Here is a 21,687-nt window from a genome sequence, read left to right as displayed (position 1 = left end):
CCCTTTCCACTACATTATGATGTGTATACATTCTGATTCTTTCCTTCCTTCCCTGCAAAACTCTTCCCCATCTCTACATTTCCAGATATTACCTTCAAGGTTCAGCTAATATCTTACTTCTTCCAGAAGCCTGTCTGCAAAATATTAGTTCACCATTGCATTCCTATCACAATTATTTGTGTAACATTCATTTAATTTGATCAAAATAGATATGTACTTATTTCCTCCTATATGTTTATGTTCTATATCCCCAGTCAACTCCATAGTGCCTGTAGCAGGCTCCTCAGACAAGAAGTACTGTCCAAACATATCTTACACTACTCAGCCTCTAGAAGGGGACAAGAATTGTGTCATAATACTTTGTATCCCCCAAGATAACTGGCAGAAACCTAAGTATATAGTAGGGCTTAATAAATAATGTGTTGAATGACTCCAATATACTCTAAAAGTAAGAAGTTTTTGGCCAGGTACGGTGGCTCATGCCTGTAATCCCAGGACTTTGGGAGCCCGAGGCAGGCAGATCACAAGGTCAGGAGATCGAGACCATCCTGGCTAACATGGTGAAACCCTGTCTCTACTAAAAGTACAAAAACTTGGCCAGGCATGGTGGCGGGTGCCTGTAGTCCCAGCTACTCAGGAGGCTGAGGCAGGAGAATGGTGTGAACCCGGGAGGCAGAGCTTGAAGTGAGCCAAAATCATGCCACTGCACTCCAGCCTGGTCAACAGAGCAAGACTCCATCTCAAAAAGAAAAAAAAAAGAAGTTTTCAAAAATAATATTAGCAACAGCTAACTCTCCCTGTATGTATGGAGACTTTATATATATTCAATCCTTATAAAAGCCAGTAACTTAGTTACTATTGTTATCTTCTTTTTACAGAGGAAACTCTGTAAAATCAAAAAAGTTAAGTGACTTGTTCAAGGTCATGCAGCCAATAAGGATGGCAGAGTCAAGATTCAAGCCCATGCAGTCTCACTTCAGAGTCAGCATTCTTTTGACTACTTTACAATAAAACCTTCACTCAACAGATATTGTAATAAAACCTTCACTCAATAGATGTTGTTCCAAGATTAAACAACTCTCACGTCTTAGAAAAAAATTGTAAATTCACACATTACTTCTGTTATAAACACTGGAAAAGATAGAAAGAAGAGTCTGTCTGCATAGAGTAGAAAACCAGAGTAGTGGGTACAAAAGTGCTAGGGAAAATAATAAGAAAAGAAAATTGAGAAGTATTTCTCTTACAAAAAATTAGTGTGTGCCATTTTTGCATAATTTTCTGTGATTTATGAAGCATCCATGCCAACTTCCTCTCAATACACCAAATTAGATAGCATACCTCTGAGTGAGCAACCATTGTTAAGCAAACACCCTGAAACCCTACCCCAGAAACATGTAATCCTGAACCAGTGAAATACAACCACCTCTGCACTGACACACAACAGCTGTTCAGGGTGTCTCAGGAATGGCCTGAAGATAGGAAAAATTGGAAAACTGAACACCAATTTCCAAATCTTTTAAACTTTATTAAGCTGTTGCGAAATTTATGGAAAAGAAATGTAAGATATATCTCTAGTTTTAAATAGCAACAAGAAATTTTTGATAACTTCAAAATCATGAAAAATAGAGGTAAGTGATGTATGCTTGTATGTAATTCATAATTTATAATTTGCAAGGCCTTATCCCTGTACATTATTTCTTTCAATTCACATAATAATTTGGTGAGATCAGTAGTATTATCATATCTACAGAATCAGCCTCTACCAATGAAGCTTAGAGAAGATAATTTCCCACAGTTGTTTAGGTAGGAAGTGGTGACACCTAAAATCCCAGTCCTCTAAAACAAAGCCCCTTCCCTTGTATCATGTGGTTCCTCTCATAGAAGAAAAGGGAAATAACAGTATCTTGTGTTACAGAGGGGGAAAAAGTAACAGTGATTGCAAAATGGACAACTGACTAAAACATTGGAATGACAGGTTTCATCTCTCTCTCCTCTTTTAAGGAATCTCCACATTTCCCCTTTGAAAGTAAAATAAATAAACTAAGGGGTACAAGTAATAAAAAAAAAAAAAAGACCCTCCCAGTTGCTTTCCATCCCCATGTTGCCTAACTTCACTCCTCCACTCTCTGAACCTTGTGGAACAATCACAGTAACATGGTACCACCATAGCTGTGTGGTAGACACTCAAAAAAGCCCCATGACTCAATTCAGAGAAAATGCCAAAGGAAAGCCTGAGAAAACCTAGAAGTCAGACACTTCATTGCAGAGGCAGCCATTGTGAAAATGGCCACACAGGATACACCTGTGATACCTCTGGTCATAGAGATCTTTCTAAGTCTGGTACTATGCCAGTGTCATACAAACATATGGTTCCAGAGATGGTTTCACTGTTCTTCTTTCATTAATTCATTTGGTAAATACACATATGTATATGCCTGACACTGTTCTAGCTGCTGAGGATAAAGCAGTGAACAAGATAAAACACCTGCCCTTATACACTTGCATTCTAAGTCAAATTAAACCACCTATAAGATTTCTTCCAACTCTAAGATTCTTAAAGTGCAAATGTCCCTGGTAGAAAGACAATTTGAGCATTTAAAGGAAAGGGACCACCTTCTAGCTTCAGCACCTAGCATAATGCTTAGCACTCAATAAAGGTTTTTGAGTAAATGGAGAAAACCACTTTATAGATTGAGCTTTCCTTAATCTGAAAATGCTCCAAAATCTGAAAATTTTTGAGCTCTGACACAATGGCCAAAAGACATGTTCATTGAAGCATTTTAGATTTTTAGATTTTCAGAAGAAGGATGTTCAATCCAGTATCTGCAAATATTCCAAAATCCTCCCAAAAAAGTCTGAAATTTGAAGCACTTCTGATCCCAAGCATTTTGGATATGAGATACTCAACCTGTATTAAAGACGTAGAAACAGATTTAGTTGGTTAAATAAATCACGATGGTAGGTGGTAGGGCTAAGAACTATGTCCTGTCAGAGTGCTATTCTAGGAACACCTTATAATTTTGATAAAAATAGGTTAAAACTTTATTTTTAAGGACTACTTGGTTACTGAAAGTCAGTTCCCCAACAGTTAGTCTCCGCATCTTTGCTTATCTGTGTACTTATTAGCACCATACAATTTAACACTTAGTTTTTCTCTAATTGGCATCAAGAAATAAGATTTGAATGAGCTTAAAGATTTAAAAAAAACAAACAAACAAACAAACAAAAAAGTACCTCAGACGTTATCTGGCTCCAGCCTCTCACTTTTCAGATGAGGGAACTAACCAGATGAGCATGGAAATTTGCCTGAAGTCCCACAACTAACCCATGGCAGACCTAGCACAAAAACCCAAGTCTTCTGACATTTAGCCAGATGTTCTTTTCCATCACCACACCGTCTCTTCTAACTTTCTTGATGGTAGGAACTATTTGTTCAATGTTTTAGGTATTTCCACGAGCACGCAGAAAGTATATAATGCTACTGGCATATTATATTACCCAACAAATTAACTATAAAGAATTTTATTTTTCAAACCTGACCCTTCCTCCTCCCTGAAACTTCTCTATTTCAGTTGGGCTAGAAAATTTGTAACAGCTTTTGAAGGAAGATCCTGGCCTAAAAGATTCCAGCAGGAATTTGCTAAGCTTAATGCAGAACAAGAATAACTATCTCAACATTCTTTTACCAGAAAAAAAGAAAAAAAAATGTCGGGGCTTACAGGATAAGCCCCTTCCAATTAGGTTTTTCCAAAAAATAACTTAGTAGCTCAAAGACTTGCATTTTCAGGAAAAGAGCCTATCTACTAGCCTAGCTGAAAGGAAATCTTCCTGAGCTGCACTTACAAACTTGATCTACTCTCCAGCCAGGCCTCCCTCAAAGAGGTGTCAGAGATTACACAGGAGCACTAAATTGAGAGCAACCAGACTGTTCTGGTTCTGTCACTTATAAGTTTTGACATTGGGCAAAATCACTTATCCTCCTTTTGTTTATTTTACCCATCTGTAAAATAGGGATAATAATATTTACCCTGTTTACCTCACAAGGTAATGAGGTAAAACACATGAGCAAATGGTCATAACATCAATTTGAAAAGTATAAAACACCATACAAATGTAAGGTAGAGCAATTAATCATTAGTATTATCACTCAGAAGGACTATGTATTTCAGAGGCCAGGAAGCTATCTTGTAAATCCAGTAAGAAAAGGGCAGAGGCCATGTGACATAGCAGGAATATCAAAACTTTGGAGTCAGATAACTATAGATATGAATTAGATTCTGTGACTTTGACAAGCTGTTCAAATTATTTAAGCCTCAATTTTCTCACCTATAAAATTGGGATAGTACTACTGTGGAACTACTATAAAGAACAAGTAACACATACTTTTTTCTAGCCATTATCCACAGTTTTGCTTTCTGCAGTTTCTGTTACACACAGTCAACCAAAGTCCAAAAATAGGTGACTATAGCACAATAATATATTTTAAGAGACACATTCACATAATTTTTATTACAGTATATTGTTTGAATTGTTCTATTTTATTGTTGTTGTTATTCATCTCTCACTATACCTAATTTATAAATTAAACTTTACCACAGGTTTGTGTGTCTAGGAGAAAAACAGAGTATGGATACGGTTCAGTACTATCTGTGGTTTCAGTCATCAACTGAAGGTCTTGAAACATATTCCCCATCAGATACACAGGAAAGTATTGTGTGTGTGTGTGTGTGTGTGCGCGCGCGCATTTGTGTGTGTGTGTGTATATATCTTGTATGGTATAAAATAGTAATTATTATTATCATAAATAAATTTCCTCTTCTAGAGGACTTAGAACTTCAGGGTTTTATCAGGCATTCCACCATGTAAACAGTTTTAATATCTATGATGTAAACCCCACCAACCACAAAAACAACATTCTTGACCAACATAGTAAAAAAAAAATCAGATGTTAATTAACCAGCATATTACAAATCAGGCCAGAGTTTAGGAGCCAGTTCTATCAATGGGTATTTTCTCAGTCACTCAGACAAACTGTTGTGCTTATTTCAAATCCAGTGTACTGAGGCTTTCTTTGTGACTGGATTGTTGGACTGTTGCCTGCATTTCTGTCTTCTGTGAAAATGCCAAATGTATAGAAATTTCAGTCACCGGATTAGATGCTCGTCTTAACAATATATTATGCTGTTTGGAGTCATGTTGACATCCTGTTGATGATGTTCATGACTTTTTATGCCTTCATTTTGCTCTTTGGTTTAACTAAAAAGTAAAGCTCTTAGACTAATGAATTCAAACTCTTCAGACATAGTGCTGCTTCCCTTCCATGAGAAAAGGATGTATTTCTGGTTGCAGACATATGTGGCACAGACATGAGATCACAGCTTTAAGCTTAATAGAAGAACATAACAATCTATTCACTGTTTACACTTTAGCCCAAAGGGCAGCTGGAAATCACAACCAGCCATATGCAGTACCGAACAAGTGGTCATGACTTTATTAATAAAGCCAAGAATTAACAAATAAGATTCTGGGAATGGTACAGTGAGGGGCAGGAGTCTCTCACCCCAGGCCCCTCGAAGTACTAGGCATAGGGCCCAGGCTATTGTCGAGAATGTCCTTTGGGATTAGACTATTCTCTCTGCCAGGATTTCATTTGCCATCTTTCATATTTCCCAGTTCTCCCATACAGTGTTTAATCAGCTGCTGGTTGGAAAGGGCTCCCTATTCTTCTTGCATCCTGACATCCTGAAAAGGGAGCAAGTTATAAAATTATGTACATGTAACTGAAACAAATTGCACATATAGATATGTTTTTGTACCATAAAAAACTATTTCAAGTAGAGAAAAATATGCAAATAATCTCTCACTTAATCCTTCCCAGTCTTTGACAGGTATGAGTAATATTATCTACAATCTATAATGATAACCGAAATTGAGAAAGGCTTAAGGACACTGAAAGCAAATTGTAGAACAAAGATTTAAACCCAGGTCAAATTCCATGTTTTCACCATTCAATAACCACCACAGAGAACTAATTACTTGATAATCCATAGCCTATCATCACAATTACTTTCTTTCTGCACTGAGATATATACAAATTTACTAGGAAAACTTACTACTCAAAGTGAACCACTGTTTAACACTGAAGCATTTCTTACATACATAAGTACCACAATTTACTAATTTTCTATCTGGTCCCTTCACTTCCTTTCCATATGTAACAGATACTGTCAGGTGATAAATTTGTGACCCAAATATGAACATCGTAACACAAGTGTAAGAGCATAAAACCATCAAAACATGTATAAGCCTTCATCAAAGTGAATAAACTCTATTAGGTCAGCAGAAATTAAATAATCAATAACTCTTATAAATATAACTACACCCCTTAAATCTATAAAAATTTTAAAAATTTAAGATGACTGCTCATATAGATGGTACAGATATCTGATATTTGCTAGAATAACTAGTTCATCCAAAGCAAAGTTTATTCAAATATAATGGGTAGAGAAGAAAAATCTAAATCTACAGGTTAGCTCCTCAGACTAGGTCTAAATATAGTTTAGATTTTGAGAAAGCACATTTTGCTTTTATGTGTGTTCTAATTTTGGTTTTGTTCTGTTTCTGAAACAGAAGTAAAGTTGCATGTTTTGAATTACACAGTCTTTTTATTAGAATTATCACTTTCAGGCTAAATATATCTTCAGTTTTCAATTGGGTCCAAATGAAGACTATATTCAGAAAAACAAGAGCAGAGGAAAGAACAAGGTTCCAAATGCACCCTCCCTCACACCATGCTAGGCTAGAAGAGACAGTATATATACTGAGATCTTTAATGATGCCACTGGTGGCCCAAGTCATTCACAAACTTATGACACAAAGCATAACCACATTTTCACCCTTGGGGCTTAAAGGAAAGACTCTGCTCCCAAAGTACAGACAGTAGTGTAGTATCCACAGTATGAAGCAAAAGGAAGAAAGAGAATACCCCAGTGAAGTGCAAGATTTATCTCAGATAACTTCCCCCAGAATTATAAATCACCTTGGAAGACTGCTCTCAATCTCACCCTCAGCTTAGATTCATCACAAAATAAATGCATAATTTACAAATTCTAGGAGCTTATCACCACAACAGTGTGAATCAAAATGGTGCAATGGCTAAAATTTCCAATGGACTAAACACCAATAATAGAATAAAAAGAAACTGTTATCTAGCACCTTGAAGTTTGTATATATACAAATAATGCACGCACATTATAAAAGTAACTTTTCTAAAAAGTATTACATCTAATACAGTAGGGAAAGTCTTCACTTATCATTAATGGGTTCTTGGAAACTGAAACTTTATATAAAACAACCTATAACAAACCCAATTTTTTAATCATAGTTATAACAAATCATTATTAACCTCATTATTCAGGGACTTCCTGTATATCTTTTCACTTAAAAGTCTCGGCTTCCATGAACTTATTGATGATGTTAAGTGAGGACTTACTGTAGTCGCTTACTTGTCTATTGGCCACAAAATAATTCTTCAATTGACTAGCACTCCCATTACGTTTTGCAAATTATAGCAGATAACAGAGACATAGCAAAAAGAGCACTGAACATAATAAAATTGCAATAAACTATAGGTCTCTAGTCTGTTTCTCCCTAATATCTAGATTTATTTAAAGTTCAGATTAAAGAGGGAAAAGATCAGCCTAGCTAACATAGCAAAACCCCATCTCTACAAAAAATACAAATGTTGGTCGAGCACGGTGGCACACACCTGTAGTCCCAGCTACTCAGAAGGCTGAGGCAGTGAATCATGTGAGCCCAGGAGGTTGAGGCTGCAGTGAGCCGCAATCTCACCACTGCACTCCAGCTTAAGTGAAAGGGTGAGACCCTGTCTCAAAATAATAATAATAATAATAATAATAATAATAATAATAGAATTAAAAAGTGTCTTTTCAACAAATGGTGCTTGGAAAACTATATATCTACATATTTAAAAACTGAAGTTTAACTCTTATGTTTAATTATATTTTTCAAATTAATTGAAAATGAATCAAAAACAAAAGCTAAATATATAAAACTCTGAGAAGAAACCTTAGAGGAAACCGTCGTGACATTGAAGATTTCTTAAATATGACACAAGCAACAAAAGAAAATCAGATAATTGAATTTCATCAAATTAAAAACTTTTGTGCATCAAAGTAAACTATCAAGAAAATGAAAAGGCAACCTAGAGAATGGGAGAAACTTTTGCAAATCATATATCTAATAATGGGTGAGAATATAGCATATATTTAAAAATTGCCACAACTCAACAACAACAAAAACAACAACCTGATTCAACAATGAGCAAAAAATGTGAATAGATTTTTCTCCAAAGAATGTATATAGGCCAGGCACTGTGGCTTATGCCTGTAATTCCATCATTGAGGGAGGCAGAGGTGGGAGAATAGCTTGAGGAATTCAAGACTAGCCTGGGCAACACAGCGAGACTCTGTTCTCCACAAAAAGGAAAACAACCAAACAAAAAAGAATGTATACAAATGACAATAAACATATGAAAAGATGTTCAAGATCATCAGTCATTAGGCAAAGCAAATCAAAACAGTGAGATACCACCTCATGTCCATTAGAATGGCTATTACTTTAAAAAAATGAAAAATAACATTTGCCCCACCTACAGCTAACTCCCTATTCAAGTATTTCTCAAATGTCATATTCTCAATGAGTTCCTCTCTGATCATCCTATTTAATATTGTTGCTTTCCACCAGTCTCCCTTATCCTAATCTCTATTTTTTCTTTTTCTATAGCATTCATAAACTCCTAACATACTATATAATATATTTACTTGTTATTGTTGTCTGTTCCATGAGAACTGAAAAGTATTTGTTTTATTCACTAATATATTTTAAATACAAGAATCAATTAAATAGTTTCTCGCCTGGAGATAGAAAAGAGTTTAAAAGTTTTGTAAACCAAATCATTCTTTAATCAGTTCTTATCCTCTTCAACACCAAATATTATCTTCCATTTATCATGAACAAATAACCAAAATACAGTGGCTTAAAATGTAGTGTTCCATGTTACTAATTATTTCAGTAGAATGAGGTCTCAAAATTTTATTCATGCCCTAACATTCACAGTGTATATGCCAGTTATTCACTTATTGTCTCTTGATTCCCACATCACTCTTCAATTTTCTGCCTTGTGATGCTGGGGCACTATATTTTCCAGACTTCATTGCCAGCTGCTTTCTGGTTAGGTTCTGCCAATGAGAGAGACTAGTAAGAAATTAGAACGTGGGAAGAGACAAGGGACTTCCTTCCTCTAACTACTGTCCATCATCCCTTCAGCAGCAAAAGACACTTATGGCTGCACCATTTATATTTCCACCAGCAATGGCTTCTTTCAGTCCTCCCAATACCAGCTGCCTAAGCCCCTCAGAAGTACCAGCACAAGCTGGCCACCATCCTCTCAGTGATTACAGCATAAGTCATGCCATGTTCTCCTCAGTGGTCTGAACAGAAGTCATGCAGCACATCCTCCCCGTCAAAAGTCCAAGCCCCAATCATAAGCTTTTCCAAGCTTGTGGGTTTAAGTAACACAAATTTTTCCATTTTGTTCCATCAGCCCCATGGCTGGTAGCTGCTCCCTACAGTTGTTAAGATCTGGCTTACCTCAGCCTTCTTTTTTGCTTTTTGAGTTTTCCAATGCCTATGTAACAAATTCCTCCAATGAAATCCCATGTATTTGAACTACTTATCATGTTTTTTGTCCTGACTAGACATGGCTGTATCTGGTAGAGTATAACACTTCAGGCAGACCAAAAGATTGACAGCAGAATAAATTTATAACTTTTTCCCTTAGAATTTATATAATTCAGATTTGTTATATTATTTCAACCAAAGAGTTATAAAATAGATCTTTAAAATAGAACCAAAAAATGGATTGAGAACCAGAAGTGCTATGTTCATATCTGTACACTCTCATAGAATTTATCTCCAACCCATTCCTCTCTCTTGCCTACTCCATATCTCCATTTTGATGTCTAACATGCATCTCAAACTTAACATGTCCAGAACTAAGCTTTTGATATTCCCTCTAAACCCTGTACCTTCCAAAGCCTTTCCTATCTTGCTTGTAACTCCATCCTTAGCTTCTCAGGCCAGAATCCTAGGGTCATCCTTGATTCCTTTCTTTCTATCATCCAACAAATCCAGTCTGTCAGAAAGTCCTGTGAGTTCTTCATTCAACATATATTCAGAATATAACCACTTCTCACTACCTCCACTACTCAAAGCCACCAAGAACTCTCACTTAGGTTACCGTAATAGCCTCTTAAGTGGTCACCTTGTTTCTACTCTTTTGCATCCCTATAATTTATTCCCAGCAACAACCAAAACGACCCTTTCAAAATAAACATGAGTCAGATCATACCACTTGTTTGCTCAAAATGTTCTAATGGCTCCCCATCTCCCACAGAGTAAAAGTCAAATCCTCACAACCACCTACACATTCCTATCTAACCTAGCCCCTGTCATTTTTCTGACTTCATTTCCTATTATTTCCCCCTTCACTCACTTGTCTCCAGCCACTCTGATCTCATCCCTCCCTGTACCTTGAACATACCAAGCACACTTCTACCTCAGAGTCTGCACTGGCCCCTCCCTCGGCCTGGAATGCTCTTCCCCCAGATATCTGCATGGTTTCCTTTCTCTGTTAGCTCAAGTTTTTAGGCAAAAATTTTATTCTCAATGATACCCTCCCTGACTATCCTATTTAAAGTTGCACATACACCTCCACCCTGGGTGCTTCCTATCCCCCTTTCTTGTTTTATTTTCTCCATAGCATTTATCTTCTACCTTGCTTTATAATAATTTACTTGTTCTTTTTCTTAATAAATTGCCTGTTTCCTTCTGCTAGAATGTAAACTCCTTGAGGGCAGAGATTTCTGTTTTGATCACTGATGTATCTCCAATCCCCAGCTGATGCCTAGCACATACTAATTGCTCAGTAAACACTTGTTGAATAAAATTCCAAACTACAAAGCACCAAAGAATAATGAATATGTGTACATAGACACACTATGTGATACATGTTGCATGTGTATAAATATTATCTTGCCTTTATTCTAAAGTGTAAAATTGTATTTCAAACTCTAATACTATAGTATTACTACACCAAAATTACTATGTGCCTTTGTTCTTACGGATCACATGAGATCAGGTGTAGAATTTTCTACTTGTGGCATCATGTTGGCACTCAAAACACAAATGTTTCAGATTTTGGATTTTCAGATTAGGGTTGTTCACCCTGTAATACATTTAAAGAACTTTAGCACAATGGCTAGGTCATAGATAATACTCAGTATATGTTAGCTAATATTATTATAAAGGTACCTAATATTTGTTAAATGACAGGCAAAACTTCCCAAACTCAGCATTTTATACTGCCTTAATTTGTTTACATTGTGAGTGTACTGAAAGCAAGAATCATATTTTATGCTTCTTTTGTATCGGCATTGTATTGAACATATTAGTTCAATAAATAATTGATTTGTTTATTGATTGATTAATGACATATATTGTTAAATCTACTAAAAGTATAGATTATGAAAGCCAGGTAACTCAAGATGACCAGAATAAATAAAACAGGACTTAAGAAAAGCAAATTGTTCAATTCTGCCTCCTCATCACACTAACTAGGTATGATACTAAAGTACACCAAATACTTATTTATAATATGCAATATACATATGTATATTTTCTAGTAGAAAAGGAATAATGATAAATTAATGGCATAGGAATAAAAGACAAAAAGAAAGAAAAAGTAGAGACAGATGGCAGACTTTAAAATTGTGGAGTCAACTAATCAAGGTTGCTAGAAGTCACCAGGGAGAGTAAAGCACTAACAAAGACTTCAGTTGAGAGTCAAGGGTGGGACTTTGTTGGAAAGGCCACTTCTCCAAAACACCATTCACAGATAAGCCCAGTTGAGTGACAGCTATAATAACTGACTCCAAAAGAAGTATACAGTTAACCACTGGTCACAAGAAGCTAGAACACTGATTTTTCACAGGAGAGGAACTGCAGAAGAATTTAAATAAAAGCAAAGTAATAAGATAATAAAATCATCATTAACCACCCTTGAGATGTTGATGGAGAGAGCCAGTAGAGATTAGTCAATTTGTTATCACCATCTGGACACCTGTATGGAATGACTGGAACTGAAAGATCCTTAGAAAAAAAGTAAAACTAAGGTTCTGATATAAAAATATGATTTCATTTACATGAATCCCTGCCCATCACTTTGAAGACATTTCATGTTTTGTCCTCATGCCATAAAAGTTCACACTAGTTAATGAAAACTATGCTCATACATATGTTATAACCATTTTTTTCACAAAGGTAATTTCATGGTATGTAGATATATTTAGGTAGAAAAAATCATGAGAAGAAACACTGGCATTGTACAGAATGTTATTCCTAATAGTGTGTTAGTATATGAATATGTATACATCTATAAGCAACAGTGCACAAAAGTAAATAAAATTTCATCATAAAACTGTGGTTATGGCAAAACTATCTCAACTTTTTGTTCCTAATATATTTTCATCCTTCACAGGCAGAATGACAACCACAAAGGACAATTCATGATATGCAGTTCTGTATTTCTACAAAATGTAAAGCAGTAAATTCTAGACACATGCCTAAAACAGAGATGTGGCAGCAGTCAATTCAAGCAAACGGGTCCTTATTCAGTTTCTGTCCTACTGTTTCAGGTGCCTTCCTTTATCTCACTCTTCCTTTCACACTTTGTTTTGTTCCTTGGGTCTAACTTCCTTCTTGGTGTTACTCTTTCACTACTAAAGAAACTTAGACTTCTACTCTATTAGATAGTTCTTATCATCTATAACATCTTCCCTTACTGCTCTGGAAACAGTAAATCTTGCAAGTAAGTGATGCAATATCACACCTGAGAATTTAATTTATAGGTTTCTGTAAGTTCCAGAGATACAATCATACCCAGGTATTGTCAATTTTTTAGAGCAAAAGTGTGTAGGTTTTCTGGTTGATTATTTAACTCTAATCCTTAAGAATAAAAGTAAACAACAAATACATTGAATAAACACATATGTGTATACATATTATATGTTCTGAACATTATTAGGTCATAACCATGCTGAAATGAAAAGAAAGGGGGAGGGAGGGAGGGAGGAAAGAAGGGAAGGAGGGAGGGAGGGAAGGAGGAGAAGGGGAAGGGAAGAAGGAAGGAAGCTAACTTATCTTGATTAATACAGAAATGTAGCTCTTAGTATAGCTAATAAATACTCAAGGCTGTGCATCACTGACCCATCTTTAACTCAGTAGTTACTATGGCTTCCATGCTGATATTATCACAAAATATTATGCTATATCATAAAGCCAAATCTTTCTTTCTCTGAATTACCTTATGTACCTCTTCATTATTCAGAACATCCTGGACTGCATATGAACTGAACTGGGAATTACCTCTTACAAAACACTGAAAACCCCATGGAAGTCCACCCAAAAAATAAGGAAATCTGTAAAACGTATTCCAAATTGTTTTCATTGTCAGGGACTCAAATCTTTTTTAGCTCATTACAATCTCTGGTAATTATAACATATATATATAACATATATAATAAAACTTTTAGTTATATTATCACTAATTCACAGGTCTGCAGTTTTCTTTCTAATCCTTCTGCATTCTTAAGATTCAGAGTTATTCAGATAAAATGATGGCAATGCATTTCAAAGTAATTCTAAAAATTAACTTCTACAGCTATGCAATTGGTATTTCAAATATCACACATGGAATACATTTTAAACAGAAAAAAATTAATATTAATGTCATTATCCTTTTCTCCTATTTAGCACTCTTAGAGTCTTATTTAAGAAACACATGCCACAATATGATTCAAATACTTTAAATAATAAAAATGTTAAAAACATGTGGCGAGGTTTCTTTGTAATTAAAAAAAACAAACACTCACGTGGCAAAAAGAATTATGTGTGTGTCATAAATTTACCCATTCTATGCTGTATTCTCTAAGGCAATGTTCTATACCCCATAAAATCCAAGAAATAATAAAATAAAATTGTCTTTGAAAGCTAGACAAACACTTAAATAGGAAAGAGCAGGTCCATTTTTATTCCTTTCATATTCATATTCTCTTTCTCCCATCTCACTCTCCAAACTTCTCTCCATGATCATCTTTGTTATTATTGATGTTTCTATATTTTCTATCACTGTTTTAAGAAAAGGAGACAACCACAGTCCAAATTCACAAAATAAAAGTCAAACTTGATGCAACACTATGCCTATTAGCAACTTTTAAGAATGGAACTTCAAAATAAAGCATCATCTAGCAACAACAAAAAAAACCATATTGCTGCCATTAGGCGTTATATGAAAAAATAGGTACAAGTTCCACCAACTCATGTAAAAAAAAAAAGCCTCAGAAGTTTACTATTATTAACTAACACTTCAAAGCTTTTTCAAACTTTCTGGCCCACACCAATTAATTTGCCACCCTACCCATTCATACAAAAGTTATACATATTATTAAACAGAATAATGACATCTTCTCATCACACCTAATCTCTCCAATTGAAATCAGATTTTTTGCATCACTGAACCAGAGAGGTTGTTACAACCGAAATGAAAGTGAGGCCTAGAGAGTTTAAACACTTTGTTTAAGTAATTAGTTACAAATTAGTAGCAGAGTTAAAATTAGAACCCAGTTCTCCAAACTCCAAAACACCAATCCAGATCTTGAAACTTCAAAGCACTAAGTGTCGTACATAAAAAAAAAAGAAATTGTCCTGGTCCTAAAGAATTCACTAAAACTCTAAAGTTGCATATTTCTGTGGTGAATATTATTTGGTCACAGTAATGGAGGTAATTGAAGAGCTAATGTGAACACATTTTTTTTAAAGATTTGACTAATCCCAAATAATTTAAAGAGCTAATGCACACCCAGCAATCCCATTACGGAGTATAAACCCAAAGGAATATAAATCCTTCTGCTATAAAGACACACGCACACGTATGTTTGTTGCAGCACTATTCACAATAGCAAAGACTTGGAACCAACCCAAATGTCCATCAATGATAGACTGCATAAAGAAAATGTGGCACATATATACCATGGAATACTATGCAGCCATAAAAAAAGGATGAGTTCATGTCCTTTGAAAGAACATGGATAAAGCTAGAAACCATCATTCTCAGCAAACTAACACAGGCACAGAAAACCAAACACCGCATGTTCTCACTCATAAGTGGGAGTTGAACAATGAGAACACATGGACACAGGGAGAGAAACATCACACAGTGAGGCCTGCTGGGGAGTAGGGGGCTAGGGGAGGGATAACATTAGGAGAAATACCTAACGTAGATGACTGGTTGATGGGTGCAGCAAACCACCATGGCATGTGTAACAAACCTGTACGTTCTGCACAGGTATCCCAGAACTTAAAGTATTATAATAATAATAATTAAAACAATTTGGCTAATCCCAAATAATTTCTGTAAACATGTGGCATACCTAACGTGATTTATTTTCTTCTGGATTTATACCTTCTAAATTAGATTGGCTTAAGGTCAATATTAAAATAAACTTACATCCCAAAACACTAGCAAGGAGTGGGAGTAGAAATGATCGGGGAAATAGAGAGAGAGAGGCATCCAGAATAAAAGGATGCTAGCTGCCAAAGGAAAGTCATCCTAGAATTAGAAAATTGTTGTACTCAATCCTCAAGACATAATCCATGCATGTTTGATAGAGTTAGCTATAATTATAAGTGAAATCCTTTGCCTACTTCCTCTACACTCCTGCCTTTAAATGGCTAAAGCCTCCTTTCAGAAGATGGGTACCAGGAATACAGGAAGAGGAAGCATATGCAAATTGAGTTTTAAAATCACAGTACTCTTGCTGACAGTAAGAATTTCACATGATCTCTGTAAGGTTAAAGTAAGAATATGAGGGAAGAATTCCTCATGGTCATCACTGAAACTCATGACTACATTCTGCAGACCCAGCACAGATCAACTTAAATTTCCCCCAGGCAACTGTTGAAAATGGGGAAAACCTACTGCACTACTGATAGAACATTTAGACTTCAGAACTGACAACTGTGTATTTTTAAAGACTCACTAAATATAAGAAAAGAGAAGGGAGATAAGGGAAGGGAAAAGAGAGAATTAGGGTGACAGAGAATATATGAAGTAGAAGAGAGGAAAAAAAAACAAAAAAAGAAAGAAGGGAATATTAAGGAGTGCTATCTCGGGAAATGAAAATCTCATAAAGCAACCTACAAAGGAATATTTTATTTTTTAAAAAAAAGTCAAGTTGTTAGTTACAGAGTTATTGAAGATGTTGGTATTTGTTTCCAGACAAGGAAGATTTCAATTTTAAAATATAGTGATAAAAACTATACCATCAGGATTGAGCCTTATTCTCTTTTTCGGTAATATATATACTGAATCGAGAGAAGGAAAAAGAGGAAGACTAAAAAGTGAGTAAGTAGATAAATAAAAACTGCAGGAACCAGGGTAAAGTCCTTTGTTAATTAGCTTCTTACTGTACAACTACTCAAAACTGTCAAAACTGTAATGTTAGTTTTCCTTGTTTATATCTCAGTTCCCAGGTATGCAAGGACAAAAATTAATCAATGTGAATTTTCTTCTCCACCAGAAATTGCCACTTTAAGCCAGTTAATAATATGAGGAGCGAGGTTGTTCATGCTAGGTACCATGAAAATATTTTGTCACAGAAAGAACTAATATCAAATGGACATAGAAACTATATAGGCTACCAACATTTGTTTTTATCAGAAGAGGGGAACAAGTAATTTCACTATACAAAAAAAGAGAAACAATTTTAGAAAAAAATATCCACTTGAAGACATTATTCTAAAGTAATATTTATGGTTTTCTTTTCATTGTTATTATTATCTGGTTCCTGCACATGTGACTCTGCCCAAGCATGTAGAAAAACATTTCCATTGATTGTGTTAATATCTATAGCAGAAGAGTCAGGATTTTACTAGAAATTCAACAAATTCTATGTATCTTTTACCTCCTCCATACCCAGAAAATACAAACAAGCATTTTAAAAGTAAAAATGTTTCTTTTGCCATGAGATATTAATTTCAAACGCATTAGAAATTGGAACTGCATCATACCATGAGGAGACAAATAAGCTGATCAAGACACTACAGTTTCAAATTGTTGGGCGGAGCATAAATTGGTGCATCCTTTCAGGAAGGCAACTTGGCAAAGTGTATCAAAACCAGTAAAAATTCTCTTTGAACTAGCTATCTAGGAATTTACTCCACAGATATCATCATAATAGTGTTCAAAAATGTATATGTTAAATATGGTCATTAAAGTATTACCCATGATAGAGAAAACATCAAAACAACCTAAATGTTCAACAGTTAGTAAGTACTAACACATTTAACATTTATTCAACAAACACGTGCTGAGGCCTACTATGTGCTAGGTATTGTGGATTCATTAAATTAAAAATGAGTCCTTAAAGTAAAATACAATGCATCCTGAGATTTTGTCATAAGATCCCAAATTGTTTTACAAATTTAGTATAATTATATTAAAATCACAGAGATTTGGAAGTGGGGGTAGGGGGAAAGACTTGATAAAATGACTCAAAAGGTCATGTGAAAAAACAAATACTTAAGAATAACCAAGATAATTTTAAATGAGAATAATTCAACTAAAAAGTATACAAAATATGACTAATTAAAATTTGCCAAATGAATGGACAGATCAATTAAAGAAGAGGCTGAGGCGGGTGGATCACCTGAGGTTGGGAGTTGGAGACCAGCCTGACCAACATGGGGAAACCCCATCTCTACTAAAAAGACAAAATTCGCCGGGCATGGTGGCACATGCCTGTAATCCCAGCTATTTGGGAGGCGGAGGCAGCAGAATCGCTTGAACCCAGGAGGCGGAGGTTGTGGTAAGTAGAGATTGTGCCATTGCACTCCAGCCTGATCAACAAGAGTAAAACTCCATTTCAAAAAAAGAAAAAAAAAATGTAAATAAATGAAGAAATATTCCATTTCACTACTAATGAAAGAAATACAAATTATACTAAAAATAAGATGCCATTTTCTACTTGTCATATTGACAATGGTTAAAAATAATAATAATAATAATGTGTCAGAGTGGATGAGGAAAAATCAGTACTCTTATACACTGTTGACAAGAGTAAACTAGTCAACTTCCCTGGAGGGCATTTTGGCAATATGAATCAAATTCCTTTAAAAAGGGATTACCCAACAATCCATTTTTAAGAATTTAAACTAAAGAAATAATTACAGATGTGTGCAAAGATTTAGCTACAAAGGAGTTTACTGCAATTGTTAACATATTGTTAACAATAATGGAGAATCAAAAATAACCTTACCTATAGATGACCAGCTAAGCTATGAAATGGCCGTAATAGAATAGTCTGCAACCATTAAAATTAATAATGTAAAACAACAGGTGGTATCATAGAAACTGTAAATTATATACCATTAAATTATAGATTATAAAACATTTGATACCATATGATCTCATTTTTGTTTAAATATACATATATATGCACATTAGATAGATAGGCACAGACATAAAATCTTCAATACAAAAAGTGTGTATACCTTAATATAAAGTGAAAAGGTTTTTTGTTTATTTTTATATGTATCGCCTAAATTTCTTATATATAATATCTGTTACTTTTATAGTAAATAAAAAGTTCATTTTAAAAAGAAAAGTTAGGCAGGAGAAGAGAATTTGATGCCATAGGGAAATGCTCACATGTTAACTTTTTTAAAGTAGCTTGCAAAACAGCATGTGCAATAAGATCCCATTTTTCCTTTAAAAAATATGTGTATCTAAATAGATAAACGTCAAGGATATAATTAGTATAAACATTCTGAGGTATCTCTAAATGTCATTACAGAGCTTTTATAATTTATTTTTTATATTTTCCAATTTTTCCCAATAACCATAGTTTGGTTTTTTAATCAGAAAAAATGTAATAAGAAAGACTGTATTTACTCTTTTATCTAAATCTACTCTACCAACTAATTGTTTAACAAGTTCATAATTATGGCTAAACGTAAAAAAAAAAAAAAAAAAAAAAAAAAAAAAAAAAAAAAAAAAAAAAACAAAAACAAAAAACATAGTAACTTCTTACTGCCAAAACAGACACAAATAAGTATGACAGTTTTTCTAAGAAAAGCAAATCTCATAAATGTATTGGTATATTCTATCCAACCAATTCCAAATTTAATTTAATGATGAAACCTGTCAACTATATCAAGTTGCAAATGAGACATAAAAAGCAATCAAGCAAATACTAACAGATAGGTAGATAAAATAAGACAATTGAAAAATAAACAGATGATAAAAATAATGTACTGACACTGGTCATCAATATAGCAAGACAAAAAAATAAATGAACAGGAATCAATTAATTGGCAGTGTGGCACTGCCAAAAGTCCCGGCTCTGATTTCTAAACATATGATCTTGAGCAAGCCAAATAATCTCTCCAAGTTTTAGATTCCTTGTATTTAAACTTACAGTAAAATAAATAAATAAATAAATAAATAAATAGATTATTTGGCTTTATAATTACAGAAAAATTGATACAAATGTAAAGAATTTCCATATGACTAAGCTAATATAAACCCTAGAATACCTCCAAAATTAGTACTTACTTAATTAAACACAGACGAAGATGGTAATGCCACGAGACAAAAAGAGAATTTTAGAAGGAAAGAAAGAAAATGAGAAGAGAGAAAAGAGCTGACATCCTTGATAGTGAAGAATTTCTGCAAGAGGGAATCAAGGCCCAGGAAAACTCAGTAGTTTTTTCTTATTCCAGAAAAAGAACTGGGGACCAAATTTCTCAATTTTGGCTGCTAGCCTCCAGCCTAACTAATCACCCAGTTGCACTTCTGCATATGGAAAAGCTGATAGAGCATCAACAAATTCTTTATCAAAATAAACACTTTGTAACACTGACAACATTAAAAGTGTTGTAATCTATAAATGGCTCAGCCTGTTCTGTTAAAACTTTATCCCAGTTGGACACTATGCTTAAAATATGTTCAATTTTTTTCTTTACCTCTGCTGCAATTTTTAAGTCACATATATTTTCTTCCATCTCTAGAAAGTAAGTTTGTTTTCATAATTTTCCAAATTATATTTATATACATTCTTCATGAAAATATGCATAACATAGTTTCATTTTTTTCTCTCCAAAAGAGAAAACATGCTTGAAACCTTTTCTTTTTCAGTAAAAAATTCTAGTCTCACACATCATGTTTCACTGACTTCCATATCTAAAACTTCTCCTTATTCCCCTACTCCCACCCAAAACCCAAACATACACACACATACACACACAGGCAGAGGCACAATGGACACAATACCAAAATTTTAAAAATAAATGTTTAGACATAAAAACACCTGAGGGTGACACTAAGTTGTAAGCTATTTCTAAAACAATTTGTTAAGGTAGTGGGAAAAAACACACAATAGACATTCTAATCAAAGTCTGGTAATTTTTCTCTCCAAGTGAATGCTATTAACCAGAATAATAAACCACCATTAAAATAAGCCACTTCTTACAGTTAATCATTATAAAAGAGGAGTAAAAGTCTTAAAAAGCAAAGTCTTTGCTTATCAGAATGTTATTTTTACTTTAATTATTAAAGGATCTCTGGGTATCACAGGGTTGCTTCTCTCCCAACCATCATCAAAATATTCAGTAAAAAACCTTTGTCAAATACGGTGTCACTCAGCTCATAAATAACAACATACTTGTCATCTGCACACATAAAGAACAGCCTAAATGTTTAATCAAATACCTCGACTTCAGGAATTAACTTCTTGCCTTTGTCCTTTGGTGGCCACGATATCTTCATTGGAAGCCTCTATTGCTGTCATTATTTCTAATTGAAATCATCCTCTACCTCCACACCCTTTCACGAAGGAAACATGGCTTTTATCTTTGTCTTGCACATGCACACAACAGAGGGAGGGAGAATAATTTGCTATTTGCACTTTCAATAATAAAATAGCAAATTAATAAGGAGTGCTCTCTGTTATAGGATACCAAGCATGTTCAACACTCAATTCAGCTGTTGAAAAGAACTGCACTGTAACCCTTTTACCTAATATAGTATATTTTCAAAAGGCAGAGGAAATCTCTCAACTTGGGGGAAAATTATCTAAAGGTAAAGAGATGCTATATTTAATTCCTCACTTGAAGCTTGTGTCTATTCTGAATAAAATCCTGCAATTTTAGATGTTTCTGTGCTTAGATTTAAGAAACGGACCTAAAATGAAGTTAGAGAGTTCAATGTGGAATCATTGTCAACTCCAGGGTAGTTGTACTAGTTGTACTAGTAATGGCAGAGTCAGGATTTTAACCTAGGCAGACTAGCTAAAGACCAAGCTCTTAACCACAACTTAATCACTTAAGCACCATTAAAAACAAAACAAAACAAAACAAAAACAAAAACAAAGACAAAAAAACTAATTAAAACTTTTTGCTCCCTTTTCATGGATAATTTGAAGTATACATTGAGATTAAATCCTGTTTCCCTGAGAAATATAGCTGTACAATGTTGTGTTAGATAATTAT

General features: G+C 34.4%; 1 protein-coding gene across 21 annotated transcripts in view; it reads right to left on the bottom strand.

Annotated features, from left to right (window-relative positions):
• Window positions 1–21,052, bottom strand: part of SOX6 (SRY-box transcription factor 6) — a 705,024-nt gene extending 683,972 nt beyond the window's left edge. For 6 of the 21 annotated variants that reach the window (XM_031933897.1, XM_031933901.1, XM_031933903.1 and 3 more), the window contains exon 1: window positions 19,754–19,913. The gene's annotated coding sequence lies outside the window, so the exon portion shown is untranslated. Of the gene's footprint in view, window positions 1–19,753; window positions 19,916–20,908 lie in introns of those variants that run through there. The other 15 variants (XM_031933889.1, XM_031933890.1, XM_031933898.1 and 12 more) reach the window with 7 other exon arrangements.
• Window positions 21,053–21,687: the final 635 nt, after the last annotated feature.

The sequence above is a fragment of the Piliocolobus tephrosceles genome, chromosome 13, assembly GCF_002776525.5.
Source record: "Piliocolobus tephrosceles isolate RC106 chromosome 13, ASM277652v3, whole genome shotgun sequence".
Classification (NCBI taxonomy): Eukaryota; Metazoa; Chordata; class Mammalia; order Primates; family Cercopithecidae; genus Piliocolobus; species Piliocolobus tephrosceles.
The sequence above is the reverse complement of the archived record's forward strand: the minus strand, read 5'-3'. Positions and strand labels throughout refer to the sequence as shown.